Source organism: Amphibalanus amphitrite, unplaced genomic scaffold (assembly GCF_019059575.1).
Source record: "Amphibalanus amphitrite isolate SeventyFive unplaced genomic scaffold, NRLGWU_Aamphi_draft 000988F_arrow, whole genome shotgun sequence".
Lineage (NCBI taxonomy): Eukaryota > Metazoa > Arthropoda > Thecostraca > Balanomorpha > Balanidae > Amphibalanus > Amphibalanus amphitrite.
In genome coordinates this window covers 65,259-80,735 of record NW_024882482.1, presented here as the reverse complement: position 1 = coordinate 80,735, position 15,477 = coordinate 65,259, and positions in this window count along the sequence as shown.

Sequence of the window (15,477 nt, the reverse complement as noted above, 5' to 3'; positions counted from 1 at the left end):
GAAAAATAAACTCCCTGTTTTACCACTAAAACGGGTCGGAATGGCCCCATATACCATACATGACTTCATATACGATCAACCTTCACTACCTTGAGGTCTGTTTTGCTGTTGGGCAGCTGTAAGGTCATGTGACGTCATCAAAGGTCACCAAAGGTTTTTTGCCAATAACTCCTTACAGGAACAAGATACAGCCGCGCGGATGATCTCATTGTGTTCAGCTCGTCAAGACGCATCGAATGATATACATGATGACCTAGAGGTCACGTGACCTGAGGTCAACCTTTGGCCTTAACCTTTCGAAGTCAACATATATGTCATTCGATGCGGATTGACGAGAGGATCACGATGATGCCCTTAGTTTGTTCCTATCTTGACTAATTCGAAAGTTATTCGAGAAAAACTCTCTCCATATCTAGCGCCGCCATTTTGACTTTTTCGACCCCTGTGACGTCATCTTTGACCTGACCTGAAAATGACCTTTGTAAAAATTGTAGACCTTGTCCGTGCGTATCCGATGCCGTTTACCGCTTGTCGCTATCTTGCTTCGTTCTCGAGATCTCAAGGGGATGGTCATCCGCCCCCCCCCCCGTCGGTGCGAAGTTGGCGCAGACCCCCGTCGGTGCGCGGGTTAAATTTACACAGCAAAACCATTTATTGCATACATTTACATACCCAGGCCATACTTTGTAGTATCAATACATCATTATGCAGAGTTCTATTGTTGTATCCATTACGTGCACACTGCACAATGCTATAATCATCCATGTGTATAATTGCATGTAATATTATATCAGCTAGCACACTGTCTACCGCATCGACCCCAGTCTCAGACCGGACCCGAACGCCGAACCCCAACCGGACCGGACCTGACTTGAACTGGCCCTGTGGAGACCGGACCCGTCCCCTCCAGACGGCCGGTCGGCCGGCTGGTGTCGCTGACTGGCCTGTGTCCTGTTGTGTCGCAGACTGGTGGTTACCTGTCGGAGACTGGAGCAGCTGTTTCTTTTAACAACGGATGAGCTCAGTCAGACGGTCCTGGACGCCCTGGTCCAGGCAGACCTGGGGGAAAAGGATGACGGCAGACAGAGAACACTGTGGTTCATCGTCCCAGGGAGAACACTGTGGTTCATCGTCCCAGGTGAGTGACGGCGCCGCCCAGCGCCTCTGATCAGTCCCACAACAGACGGCACGGCGCCACCGGCCTCTAGGAGCCGCTGTCGTACACCCTCTCAACGGGTCGAGATGAGCACATGACGCTGATATGACGCCACAACTGATATAAACTGATAGTGATGCCATTCATATGTATATGAGTATAACCTCATCTGTGGCGTGAATGGTTGTTCGAGCATGGACAATACCAAGCACTTTATTGATAGGTTAGCTAGTATAGTAAGATGACGTCAATCGTATTTAGGTAGCTAATTGGTATGGCTTGAGCTCTGACACGGTGTGTGGTATGAATTGATGTTATTGACATGTTCACCTTACTGTGGTCTTCACTGTTTATTTGTGCAGCTCTGTGTATAAGGTATGTATGTATAGCGTGCAAGTGTGTGGTGGCAACTGCTAGTCATGTGAATTCCGGTTACGGTCGTACTTCTGCATTTATAGTTACTGCATGGAACATCGGGCACGCAACCGGTCTTGTGCTGTTTGCGCCATTGTGAGGCGTCACATCAGAAGTCCGAACTTATGATGTGTAATGTCTTGTTTTGTTTTTGTTAGGTTAGGCTCTTTCGGTCAAACGAGACATTTCAGAGCCGGAAAGATTATAGGAATTATGGGGAGGCATTGGTCTGGGCAGGCACCCTGGTGACCCGCCGGGGCTGAGCCCATCACATGGACAGACCACCCAGCCCCATAACAGCCACCGCACCCGGCTACGAGCTGCTCCTAGGGGAGCTACCCGCACGAGATAAAGGCCTTGGGGATAAAGTTTATCCAGCCCGGAACAGGTGGCGGAGGAGGGAGGATAAGGATTTGACTACCTTGAGGATGGTTACGACGGAATGAAGTGTAGGCCTATATGTAACGTCACATTAAAAACAAGGCGTATGAGTTGTTATGCCGTGTAACCTTTCTTTTCGTTGTCTTATCCACAGTAGCCATTTATGTCAAACTGAGCAAACCGTCTAATACCGGCAACATCAAGGTTACGTGGAACCCCGAATACTAGATGGGATTATCACTTATAACGACTCGCCGACACCTACAGCGGTATCAGCGGTGATCATTCTCGGTGAGTACACCAGGTGGCAGCACCTTTGAGCTAGGTGGCAGCACCAGCGTATTTCCCCACAGGATGACAGCAGGTGTAGCACCTTGCAGTTGCAGGACGATGAACAGATAGTATAGACCATTTGACGTAACATTATGTCCCCAATTTTGCACCTGAGTGCTTGGTCGTTGGCTTCTTGCTACCCATAACTTAGAAAGGTGAGCGGAATGCAAATAAATATAGGTATCTCACGCTCACTATTTAGCGGCATGGACTTGCAGGTCATATCCCGAAGTGCAGATATCCTAGCGTGCCAATCCAGTGACGTAATACTGCTCCATTTCTTGGTAGCATCCAACATGAGAGTGCTTATGTGAAACATCTCTATGAATGGAGACAAATGGTCCGAAATTACTTGGATAGGTTTGGTTATGTTATACCTTTTCAGGGTGATCCTCATTTCAGACTGGATGTCATTGTAGGCAAGGTGCTGAAACATACACCATAGCAGAATTTAGTCCAGTCCAAACTACTAGACGTATAATGACGTCATACATACTCCGCCCGGCAGGCTTGTTCACCCTCGCATGACAAGACGCCGAGGTGACGGACAAATGGGACGACAGTCTGCCGGGCTTCATCACCAACTGGGAGCTGGTGAAGCTGCGCTCCTTCAGCACCAGCGTGCACCGGGTGAACACGGTGGGGTCGAATATAACGCCTGCTTGTTCTTACTATGCTGCTTCTGCTAATGTGTTTTCTGTATCATGTATGATGAGAAACAATGACGTGATTGTTCGGTGAAAATCATTCAAATGATGTGAGCAATTGTAGAGATTGTGTGACTTAGGGAATAAAACTATGGATAAGATGCACAGTTAGATGATCGTCAATGTTGCCTTATCCAGTCCCGGCTTGTCGAAATATATCAGCAACCTAATGGTACATACCGAGTTTATAGAATAGGTACACTTTTCCAAGGCGTTGGTATAAGACATTGCTATACACATCCGCTAGGACAGACTGATCTAACAAAGTGTCAGAGTACCCTGCTCTACGGAATCGATAGAATGAACGCACCAATGTCATTTACCTTTCGAACGACGCCTGTGAAAACTGAAAAGCTATTAGTGCGCTCAGTGTCTCGTATCGATACACGGTGCGGCGGTGTCAACAAACCCGACCGAGGGAGGACTACCAAGTTTGAGGGCCACCGAACTGCCTGACCTGGGGATGGGTGACGATAGCGAGGGGAAGGGGGCGGGGCGAGTTTAACCGGCGGTTCTCCGCCCCTCACATTTACCGGGTATCGGTACTTTTGTGAGAGACTGTATATTCACATGGCGTGTGCTGTTGAAATTTGCTGTTGGGTGTAAATGTGATAGAAACTGTTTGACGTGAGAAACAAATGTAACAGAAACTGTTTGACGTGAGAAACAAGTGTAACCGCGACCTGGTGGGGGGGGGGGGGCTATTTTTTGCCCCTCCCTCCAGACTTTTCAATATATCTCCAGAACCGCTGCGCCGATCGTCACCAAACTTTCAGTACCCTCCCGGACATCAATTTTACACATTGTGACCAAAAATTTTTCCAAAGGCTATGATAGGTTGGCCGGAAATGACGTCAGAGTGACGTCATGTTCTGCCGTTTTCGATTCAAAAAAGGGTTTCGCGGGAAGAGCTGTCAGGCCTATAGCTTTGCAAATACAGAAAAATGATAAACAGATAAAAGCTGTAGAATCAACAGTGCTACAAAACTGCTATCTCGGATTTTCGAAATTTTTGGATTTGGACCCCCAAAAATCAAAAAATATTTTTTTTGGATATAATAATCGAAAAATCTAAAAAGTTTTTTGAATTTCGCAAAAACCGGAATATATGTGATATTCCTTATCGCCTTCCATCTACATACCAAATTTGAGATTGATATCTCTTTTTTTGGCGAAGTTATAGTGAAAAAACTGTTCAAAATTGATGACGTCAAATTTTCAAACTCAATTTTTAGCAATTCTAGACCCCGTAGCGCAAAACAAAGACCACCATTAGACTCCCCGTGACGAGCTGCATCGAATCAATACCCATTTTATGGAAAACTATCAACTTTAAAATTTGACCTTTTTTGGCCTGACCTTGACCTGACCTTGACCTGAACTTCACCAGAAAGTGACCTAAGCCGTACCTGATAGTCTTATAAGTTATAACCAACACCATTGAGTTGGAAATGAAAAATTGGCCATAAAACATGCATCACACAACCTTAGTAAAGTTGGGCTCATGTGACCTGACCTGTGACCCTTGGTGACCTGACCTGTGACCTGACCTGGTATTGTCAGTGACCTCTAATAGCAACATATCTACTAGGCAACTGACGCCCTATCGCTGATTATCGACAAAATGCGTTTTCCTCGGTGTTATAGCGCATTCCCTAGCAGACCCGTGAACGGTGAAACATTTCATCTTTGACCTGACCTGTGACGTCATCGATGACCCCGAGGTCAATGAAATTTGGTTTCCCTCGACAAATTTGATAGGCCTTTCGAACGCCGTTTGATTTTTGCGGATCCGTCCAGTAGTTTCGGAGATACGAGGGGGGGGGGGGCAAAAAATAGCCCCCCCCCCCACCAGGTCGCGTTATAAACAGACCCCACCAGGGCGCTGGTTAATGGCTAAGTACCGATGCTATGTACGGCTCTAGGGATAAGGGATAAGTGGCTTTTCCCACATTGTCTACAAATGTGTGAGTGATGTATGAGCGCGAAAGTATGCAAACGAGACATACTTTTAGGACACCTGTATCGGAGAAAGGTGAATAAACTACGCGTTTTTTTTTCTTACAGGACAAGAATTCTACACTTCACTCACATGATGATGCTTTTGCTGCTTGTGATTGCTCGCAATAAATGCATGCAAGTTATATCGTTTTTCTATATTTTTCCATACTTGTTCAGGAAACCAAACTTCTGAACTCAACATCAACTCTATTCGCCACTGAGCAAAAAGCGAACATCGGGCGCGCAGCTAACCGCCCATCACACATAACAACAATGACACGACAGCAAAAAAAGAGAAGCAAGAGATGGAAAAAACGGTCAATCACAAAACAAGCAAATCACAAATTCCACCTCAGAAAACACTACCCTTAAAAGCAATAAATCAATAAAAAAAACACCAATTGATTTTAGAACATTAAACAAGGCAAAAAATAACCACGAAATACAGATGGGGCAAAGGCACGCGTTTGCCGCGACATCTATATCGGCCGCGGACCATAACCCGCGCCGTCTGGCGGCACATCGTTTTCTTCAACATTTTCTCCCCACCTGAAGTAACTACTTCACACAACTAACCAATACGCATAACAGTCTGGCAAGACATACGAGCAACCCTAACACACTGTGAAAGATAACATCAACGAGCGACTGAATATGATGAACGAGCACAGCGCTGCACGTCACTCACTTATCCTAAGCATCGGGAATTTGCAGCTGTGCTCCCAGCTCCAAATCGTGCAGCCGCTGGATTGCGCGTGTTCTCAGGCCCTTTGCCGTTCGAACCTCGGCGGACCTAACAGTGCCGTCCCTACCAGGGAACAGTTTAGTAACAACACCGGTCACCCATCGCATCCTCGGCACATTGTCCTCACCCAACAAGACTACTGAGCAGTGTTCGCCACGGGCCCCAAAATCCCCAGCCCAGCCCGGCCCGGGCCCATGGGTTCAGAGCCCGGCCCAGCCCGTAGCCCGCTCTTGGCAAAATGTCCAAGCCCAGCCCGGCCCGGCCCGTCAAAAATAGCAATCTAGTTATTGTCTTAGTCTATTGCTATAATAAGTATGATTGATTACACTATTTTGAGAACAATTCAAATTGCATGAATATTAACATGACAATCATGACTCCCTTCTTTTCAATGAATATAATCATTTCAAGTACCTATGGCACAAATTTTAACAGTAACAGCAAGCACCTCAGTCAATTAGGTCATGATTACACACCTATAAAAAGTTAACATGATTATATTAACCACATTCTATGAGTAAAGTTATCTTGCAAGCTGATGTGTGTGAACATTATCATGCATAATTGGTGACTCTAATGCATACTTGAAGGAAGTATTTGCAACTTACTCTATACTTCCCAGCACTTACCAGCAGAAAAAAAGCTTGACTTATGGGAATTGATGAATCTGTCTCATGTCTGGGATTGACCTTGCTGTTAAATTCACTCCATTGATGCTGCAATATCAAAAGCCTGAGAAAGCATACAGAATAGGTGACACTAGCTTTAGCACTGTCTTCCACAAAAGAGAAAATCCATCCATTTATCAGCAAAACTGATTTAATCTATTTTCAATTCATGCCCACGTGTCAACCGAATCTCTGTGGACAACTATCTGCTGCTTTCCTTGCTATTTTATGTTAGGCTCTTTTCAAGATATGGATATCGCTAGCAGCGTAAGCAGAAAACATGGTAAGTTTGAAATGTCATTTGGTACTTTTGCGACTTTTACGCATCATCACCATCAATTGAAAATGAGCGAACACTTCTTGATTGTCGCAGCTGCGGCAGGTAGCGATTCTGACCAATTGTATAATAAAACATATATAATCAAGTTCTTATTTTGTTTTTCGTTCGAGTTTTCAGACTTCGTGATCTTGGTTTTATTTTCTATTTGTTTCATTTTGTTTTTCAGCTTGATACTAACTTAAAAAACGTATTTATTTGATATACTGTTGTGTATACGAGTAGTAAAGTAATCTTGGTGTATACTACCACCTATAGATGCCGCCACATAAACATAGCGCCATGATTGCCTTGTTGAGAGGGGGCGGGGTTGTTGTTGTGATTTATTTTGACAAATTTATGGACATTTAAGGAAGCTTTCATCGCGAAATACTCTGTAGAATTCAACGTTACTTACAGTGTGTTTCGTGAGTATCCTTTTAAGGTTCTGTTCGTTAAAAAGCCGTCGGTGAAGGAAAAAAGACTGTTGGAATTGTCTCACTATCGCCATATAAAAGTGTTAAACTTAATGTAGCCCTGTAGCCCATCATTGTTGAGTGGCTTCTTAGTTTTTGGAGTTGTAGTGCTAAGTAAGTTATTCTGATAACTACATTTTAACTTTTATTAACAAACTAATGATGCTAGAGATTCTCTGATCTTTTTGGTTTCGGAATTTTTATGAAAACCCTCCTATGTGTGACATGATGTGATATTGGATAATTCTCAAGATTCCCAAAATTCAATATGAAGTAGGTTTTCTTTCACATTGCTGAAATTTGGTTTAGTTTTAGTATTTTCCCAGTGGGTTTTGTTTGCATCAGTTTCCAAATTTTCTTAAATTGACATTAGTCGCAAAACCCATAGTCCACAAAGCTCTTGGCCCGGCCCGGCCATAGCCCGTTAACTAATGATATTTGGGGGCCCGGCCCAGCCCGTAGCCCAGCCCGGCCCATGGCCCGTTGGGCTGGCCCGGCCCGTGGCGAACACTGCTACTGAGCCCACGACAAGCTTGCCACGGGTTGAAAACTTCCTAACTGAGCAGGGCAGACTCTGGAGGTATTCCCTCGCCCAAACGGACCAAAATCTATTTACACGCTTTTCACAAAGTCTAGCTCTCTCAGACAGCGCCTTAGCACACACACTGTCCGGATCCTCTAACACCTTGCTTTGGAAGCCAGCGCCGCGCCCCACTAGAAAATGATTAGGGGTCAGAGCGTTACTACAGTCCAGACCATCTCCCACAAAGGTCAGCGGGCGCGAATTGACACACGCTTCGATATCAAACAAAACAGTTTCTAACTCGGCCCTAGTGAGACAGCGCGACCCCAGTGACCGTCTAAGCCCCGACTTTACGGAGCGGATCAACCGCTCCCACCATCCTCCCCACCATGGGGAACGAGGCACTATCAGTTTCCACTCGGGAGCCAAATGACCGAAATAATTCTGTAACAGAACGTCAGCGCCTACAAACGTCCTAGCATTGTCTGAATAAACGATAGACGGCATACCCCTCCTGGCCGCGAAACGCCGTAAAGCCAGCATGAACTGTTCCTGAGAGAGCGAGTCGACTAGCTCAACATGAACGGCCCGCGTAACAGCGCACGTAAACAACGTAATGTAAAACTTCTTCCTTGGAAAATCTACACAAAACACCGGACCGGCATGATCCACGCCAGTCACTGCGAATGCCGGCGCCTCAGTGACCCTGGTCTCGGGCAGCGGAGCGGCTGGCTCGCTACAACTCGGAGCGTCCTGCCGCCGGCAGTCCACACAACTGCGTTTTACCCGCTTAGCAAGACAACGCAGCCCAACAACCCAGTAAGCTCCCCGGATCGCAGTAATGAGAGCCGAGACGCCCGCATGACCCATGACAACGTGCTGATCACGCACCAATAGCTCCGATACATGTCCCTTTGGCAACACAACCGGATGTTTCGCCTCATATGCTAAATCGGACAGCTGGATCCTACCCCGAATGCGCAGAAGCCCATCATCGCCCATGAAAAGCGTCAAATCGCGGACAGGTGAGCTCTTGGGCAGTGGCCTGCCCCTCTCCACAGCACTCACCTCCTCTGGGAACGCAGCCTGTTGCGCGTCCCTCACCAGAGCTGTCCTGGCCTCTGCAATCTCATCACCAGACAGCTCAGACTGTCGCCTCAGACCAGGGTTGCGGCAGTTGAACACAAACCGCTTGACCCACGCCACGACGCGAGTCGCCTTACGAAGCGATCCCCACCGCTCCACCTCAAACAGAGCTGTGGGGTTGCCAGATCTCGACAGCAGCGCCATCTCTTCCCTCGGAAGACTCGCCTCCGGTGAAGCGCTGTCGTCACCGTCTGCAGACGGCGGTCGACCTGCCGAAGAGGACAGCCACTCGGGCCCAACCAGCCACAGGTCAGAACCGATTAGGCTGCTCGCCGACACGCCACGGGTCAACAAGTCTGCCGGGTTCTCCTCTCCCGCCACGTGAGCCCAGCTCGAAGGGCTGGTCAACCGCTGGATCTCTGTTACCCGGTTAGAAACATACTGCTTCCACCTGCTGGGATCCCCGCGGATCCATCCCAAGGCAACCATGGAGTCAGTCCAGCAGCGGAGAACCACACTCTCCGGCAGTCTCAGAGCCCGTCGTACAAACACGAGCAGACGCGCAGCCATCAAGCTAGCCAAGAGCTCCAGCCGCGGCAGACTCAGCTCCTTTAGAGGAGCCACACGCCCCTTAGCCATCACGAGAGAAGCGGCGTATGATCCATCCTCACGAGCGGCACGCAGGTATACTGCGGCACCATAGCCCTTCGGAGACGCATCGCCAAATGCATGCAACTCAACACCTTCTCCATCATTCCAAGGCCTCTCTGTGAAACAGCGCGGGACCTCAAACTCCTTCAACTCGGTCAGACCCTTCACCCACTGCGAAAAGGTCAGGCTGAGGTCATCTGGCAGTACGGCATCCCACTCCAGACCCAGCTGCCAGATGTCCTGAAAGAGCAGCTTCGCCATCATTGTAAATGGCGCGACAAAGCCGAGCGGGTCGTACAGCCTCGCAATGAAGCTGAGCACGGCTCTCTTAGTGGGAACGACATCTGCCGGCAAACAGACGCCGTCAAAACAGAATGCGTCACGACCCGGAATCCAGCGGACCCCAAGCACCTTCACGGGCCCGCACTCAGCCGACGACACGCCATGCACCATATCAAACACTGGTGTACTGTTGGACGAGCACTTCGTCAGCGTCATTCCAGCATCTGCCATTACAGTCTGTGCCTCCTTCAGCTTAGAGCAGGCGTCACTCTCAGTGTCAGCACCAGACAGGTAATCGTCAACATAGAAATTCTCCGACAGATCCGAAATCAGAGGCGAGGACGGGCACTGTGTCAGGTGGTGGCGGATAGTGGCCGCCAGGAGGAAACTCGAACTCCTCACACCGAAAGTGACACGCATGAACCTCATCACCCGTACCCTTCCGTTACGCCACCACAAGAATCGGTGCACGTCCCGGTCCTCCTTACGCAGCTGAACCTGCAGAAAAGCCTTTGAGATATCCGCTGCAATGGCGAACGGCCAGCGCCTAAAGCGCAGAAGTATCTCCAGCAGGCTCGGAACCAAGCACGGACCCACCTCCAAGCAGTCGTTGAGTGAGACGCCGCCAGGGCCCACTGCCGACGCGTCGAATACCGGCCGCACCTTAGTAGTGGAGCTGTCCTCCTTCAAGACAGGCCGGTGCGGCAGGTAGAACACCGGGTACGAGGTCTGCAGCTCACAGCCAGGAACCTCCTCAATAACCCCGGCATCCTCCATCTCCTGTAAAGCAGCATCATAGCGCTCTGCAAGTACAGGGTCCTTAGCCAGCTTTCGTCTCAATCCTGCCAAACGACCAGCCGCCATGTCACGGTTGTCATCCAGAGGAGCACTCCCCTCCTTCCAAGGAAGGTTGACTTCGTAACGCCCATCTCTCTTACAGACTGTAGCATTAAAATGAGCAAGAACAGGATCTGACTCATCATCATCATGTGAAACACCTATGGCTTCCAAATCCCACAGGTTGCGGAAGGCATCATCTGAGACATCGTTAAGCAAGAGGAGCTGACAGGTGGACAAGGTTGGCCTGCCAGCTACAGAGCCAGAGACTGTCCAACCAAATACCGTCTCTTGGGCGACCAAACCTGCAGAAGTACGGAGCAGGCCGTCCTTCAGCAGCTGCCAGTACTGGTCCAGCCCAACCAGCAGGTCCACAGACAGGTGTCGATCAGAACTGAATCTCCCGTCCGCCAGCTCCAAACCACCCAAGGAGCGAACCACCTCCTGTGGCACCTGCGGACGTTGCAAAGGGGAACAAATCACAGGAACCTCCATAGCCCTCAAACAGACTGCACCCGGCCTGGCCATATTGGCTCCTGACACCTCCATTTCATACAACTGACGCTCAGCGATAGCAGACTTGCCCCCACCAAAGGCACAGTAAGTGTTCCTTTCTGCTCTTATCCAAGTTGCACCAACTCTTTTCACCAGCGACTGGCTGACATAGCTGCGATCACTCCCAGTGTCAAACATCAAAGTAGCTTCAACTACCCCCTTACTACCCTTCACATACACACGAGCAGTAGGCAGTACGCTACATTGAACTGGGGGTACACATGACAATGAAGCAGTGGCAGCAGGCCTACTGCCTGAACCCACATGAGCACTATCACTTGAAACAGCATCAGAAGCTTTCACACCCTTGTGAGTAAAGTCAAAGACATGTTTGTAGCAACAGAGCACATTGTGTCTACCCTTGCAGTGAGCACACTTCTCTAGACAGTGTCTGGCTCGATGTCCCCCCTTTAGGCAGACAAAACACAAGTTAGCTCCTCTCACCTTGTCTTGTCGCTCGCTTACACTTAAGCTGAGGAAGTCAGGACACTCAGTAGCTCTGTGTGGCCCTGAGCAGAACTCACACCCAGCACCAGCACCAGGGGAAGCAGCCTGCAGAGCTGCCCCAGACCGAGGCTGCTGAAGCCTCTTCCTCCGACCGCTGTCCCGGTCCACTGGCCGGGTCTTCACTCCTGAAGCTGTAGTCGGTTTCTCACCAGCTGCAGACAGGCCGCTGTAAACCCCAGACTTCACCCTGGAGTTCACCTCAGCCTTAAGCACCTCCAGCAGGAACACCAGATCACCTTCCTTGCCAACACTGTCACGCGCCCAAACCAGGCAAATGTCCTTGGGAAGCCGGCTCAGCAACAGTGGAGTTAAGATAACCCCATAGTTGTCTCCTTTCACTCCAAGTGACTCAAGGCTCCGCACATGCACTTGAAGCTCATCTTGCAACTTTTGGAGACTGCTCACATCCTCAGTTGCTCTGTCCATGTTCAGCAGACCTTGCACATGTTTAAAGATGATCAAATCCGTCCTGCCATACCTGTCCTGCAGCAGCTTGCTGGCAGTAGCAAAGTTGGCACCAGTCAGCGGGAGCCCAGCAATGCACTGAGCAGCCTCACCCCGCAGAAGGGACCGAAGATAGGCCAGTTTAGTAATGTCCGCTAACTCCTCCTTATCACCAACTGCTGCTTGAAAACACTCCCAGAAGTTCAACCACTTCAGGACGTCCCCATCAAAACTGGGTAGGTCTAACTTCGGGAGTCTCGGCAGACCAGAGGTTCCAGCATTGGAGGCCCCACCAGAGTGAGCAGGCAGGTTCGGATCAATATCACGAAGGAGAAGCTTACCAGCAGTGCGTAGCACCTTGCTGATACCGCTGCGAAAGTCAGCAGCCTCTTCCACAACTTCTGGCAGCTCCGACTCATCAAACTCAATTTCCAGCGCAGCTTGAGACGAATCTAGCGCACTCAACCTCTGCTCGACCTCGGCTTTCAACTCTTGGATTTCATAGCAATCCGGCTCTGGAGCGCTACACGCCAGCTGGAGGGCCCTGCACGATCGCGTGGCCCAGCCCCTAGCCGCGGCGCGCGCTCTCTTCAATCTCTCCACGTCCATGTCGTCACCAAACCGACCGGCGTGGTATGAATAGACGAAACCAGCGCAGTACTATCTTGCTTCTGGGCACCAAACATCCAGAAGTACTCGATCAAAGATCACTGGTTCTACGTCCCGGGTTTCGGCACCAAATGTTCAGGAAACCAAACTTCTGAACTCAACATCAACTCTATTCGCCTCGAGACAGCGAAGTGGGTGACATCTGGTGGCAGGAATTTGCATAGGAGGAAGAGTGATGCCGAGCGGCGACGCGCGCGCAGCTACACGGCGAGAGTACGATGGAGGAGAGGAGTGTGGGAACTTAAGGTTGTAAGGGGTTGATTATGAAGTTTACATAACAGATATGATATGGTCTATAATGCCTCAAAGTGTCAGACTCTTCGATTAGGTACCTACCAAGCAAATGATTTCCGATAGGCCCATCTTCACGCTTGATGGGTACTAAGCTGGAGAACACTAACGAACAAAGAGACCTAGGAGTTATTGTTGACTCCTCGCTGGATTTCAACAAACGTATTAAACCTCGCCCGTTAGGGTGTTTAGGGGTCCGTTCGACCTCCCCCGTAGGGGAGGGGGCGGGGGTCGAACGGAACCCCCCTCAATTTTCCGCGAAATACTCGCGCAAAAAGCGGTCGATCGCGACGAAACTTTCAGTACCGTCGCGTTTGTCAACTTCACACCTACCCTAAAAATTTCATGACCCTGACCCTAATGACCATTCACCTGTGACCTACTTTTCGAGGCCATGTTTGGCCGGAATCGCGATTCGGCGTATGTCAGCTCGCATTAGCCGCGCGTTTGCAGTCTTTTCGTGGTTTCAAGCGTTCAAACATGTGATGATGTTGGTCCCATGCATTAGGGTGGATGTCAAGGTCACCTGACGGTCAGGTCAGGTCACTGACCTTTGATGACCTCGGATCTTTTTTCGAGTTTTACATGTTTCTAGGCTAGTTTTTGGAGCTGAATTCGAATTTAGCAACCATATGAACATTTACGAAGTAGTTTTGGGGCCTTCGTAACATGTTACGAAGATGTCAGAGGCGGTTGACACCTACTACAAATACTCGGCAGGACTTCTACTGGTTGACCTGACCTGACCTGATCCGACCTGGCCTCAATGCATGAAGACATCATCTGTGATCAAAACTAGCATGATATTCGTGATCAGCACCCCGAAAAAAACCATAGCAGCTACCCTTTACAACGTTCTAACGGAATCCCAATTTTCCCGACTTTTGTGTCATTGACCTGAGATGGAAGGTCAACCAATGACCTAGGACATTAAAGTAGGGTATCATCGGCTTCCTCTCGTCACGGGCAACACGCTCGTTTTTTCTGCGAAGCTCTAGCTCGATCAGGGGCGAAACGGCAAGGGGGGTCCAACAGACCCCCCCCCCCTCCCTTATACGTTCGCGGCTGGAAAAACACCAATACGGGCGAGGGTTAAGCTATGCACTCAACGAGCATATGCCAGCTGGGGCATGGTAAGGAGAACATTTGAAAAGCTGAGTCCGGCATTGTTTAGCCTCGCATACAAAACATTTGTTCGCCCTCACAATTCAAGTTGAATTTTGCCCCCAAGTTTGGTCCCCTTATTACCTTATAAGAAATCTAATATGAAGAAGATTGAAGCAGTTCACAGAGCAGTTATCAGAAGAATTGTGGGAATGCAAGGGTTAAAGTATCCAGAACGGATGAGTCGGCTAGGCTTACCACCCTAGAAGAGAGAAAGACAACGGGGAGACGAGACTCACAAAATCCTCCATCAGCTCCATGAGTGTGAACTATTTACCGAACGAAACCGAACAGAGTGAGATTAACTGAAATTGCACAAGCCCCACCACTAGACGAGGCTCTCTCTATCGTCTGGACGTTTTGAAAGATGCTCTCCAGAGATGGCGCTAGTAAGTTTGGCTGCCATGACGTCATGCTTAAAAGTGATGGGTTTTGTGAGAGCAAATGTAATAATAGTTTAAAATTTGGTACCTTTGCTTAATTCAGAAAAAGCAATATACAATCATTCAAAGAAACGTTTTCCTCATTCATCCTTCATTGTTTTAAGAGGAATATGGACAGTTTTAATAATTTTTTCTTGACCTCAATTCGCACACGCACTAAATTAAAAGCTGGAGTTTTGTGCGTTCGTAAATTGTGATTTAAGAAAATAATTTGACAATAATCTTTTACACTTTTGCTTTACAATCATTTTTCAATGCACATAAATGCATGAATGATTCGAGAATAGGCATATTTTGAAGTATTATGATTTTCCACAAGCAACTTTTTCCAGAAACTTGAACTACTCACAGTTGACGAACGCATCCAATAATCTGGATGTCTTAGGATGAGTTCGTCATTTTTTCCCAAGGAAAAACGATACAGTTTTAGCTACTTTACCTATTTATTAGGGTACTTTTGCCAATGAATTATCAAATCAATGACAACAATCAATCTCATTATCAACCATACTCGGAAGAATTTTCTTCGTATAAGCGCGAACACATCCGCGCTTTCATGAAAAGTAACGCCTGTAGATGTCAGGACTGCTGCTTTATGTTTCGCAAGGTGGCGCAGCGCGCAGGGTAGCGAGGCTGAGGTCTCCAGACTCTCCACCACGATTTAGCTTGGAAATGGCATGGGGAAGGTCTCATCCAAAAAACGGACGCCCTTTTACACAGCTGCATAACAAGAATGAATTATTGGCATAGCTGACCATACGTCCCCTCCCCCTTGCCGCCCCAACTCAGAATATCGCCTATTTTCCTTAGTGGCAGTTATATTCTGAC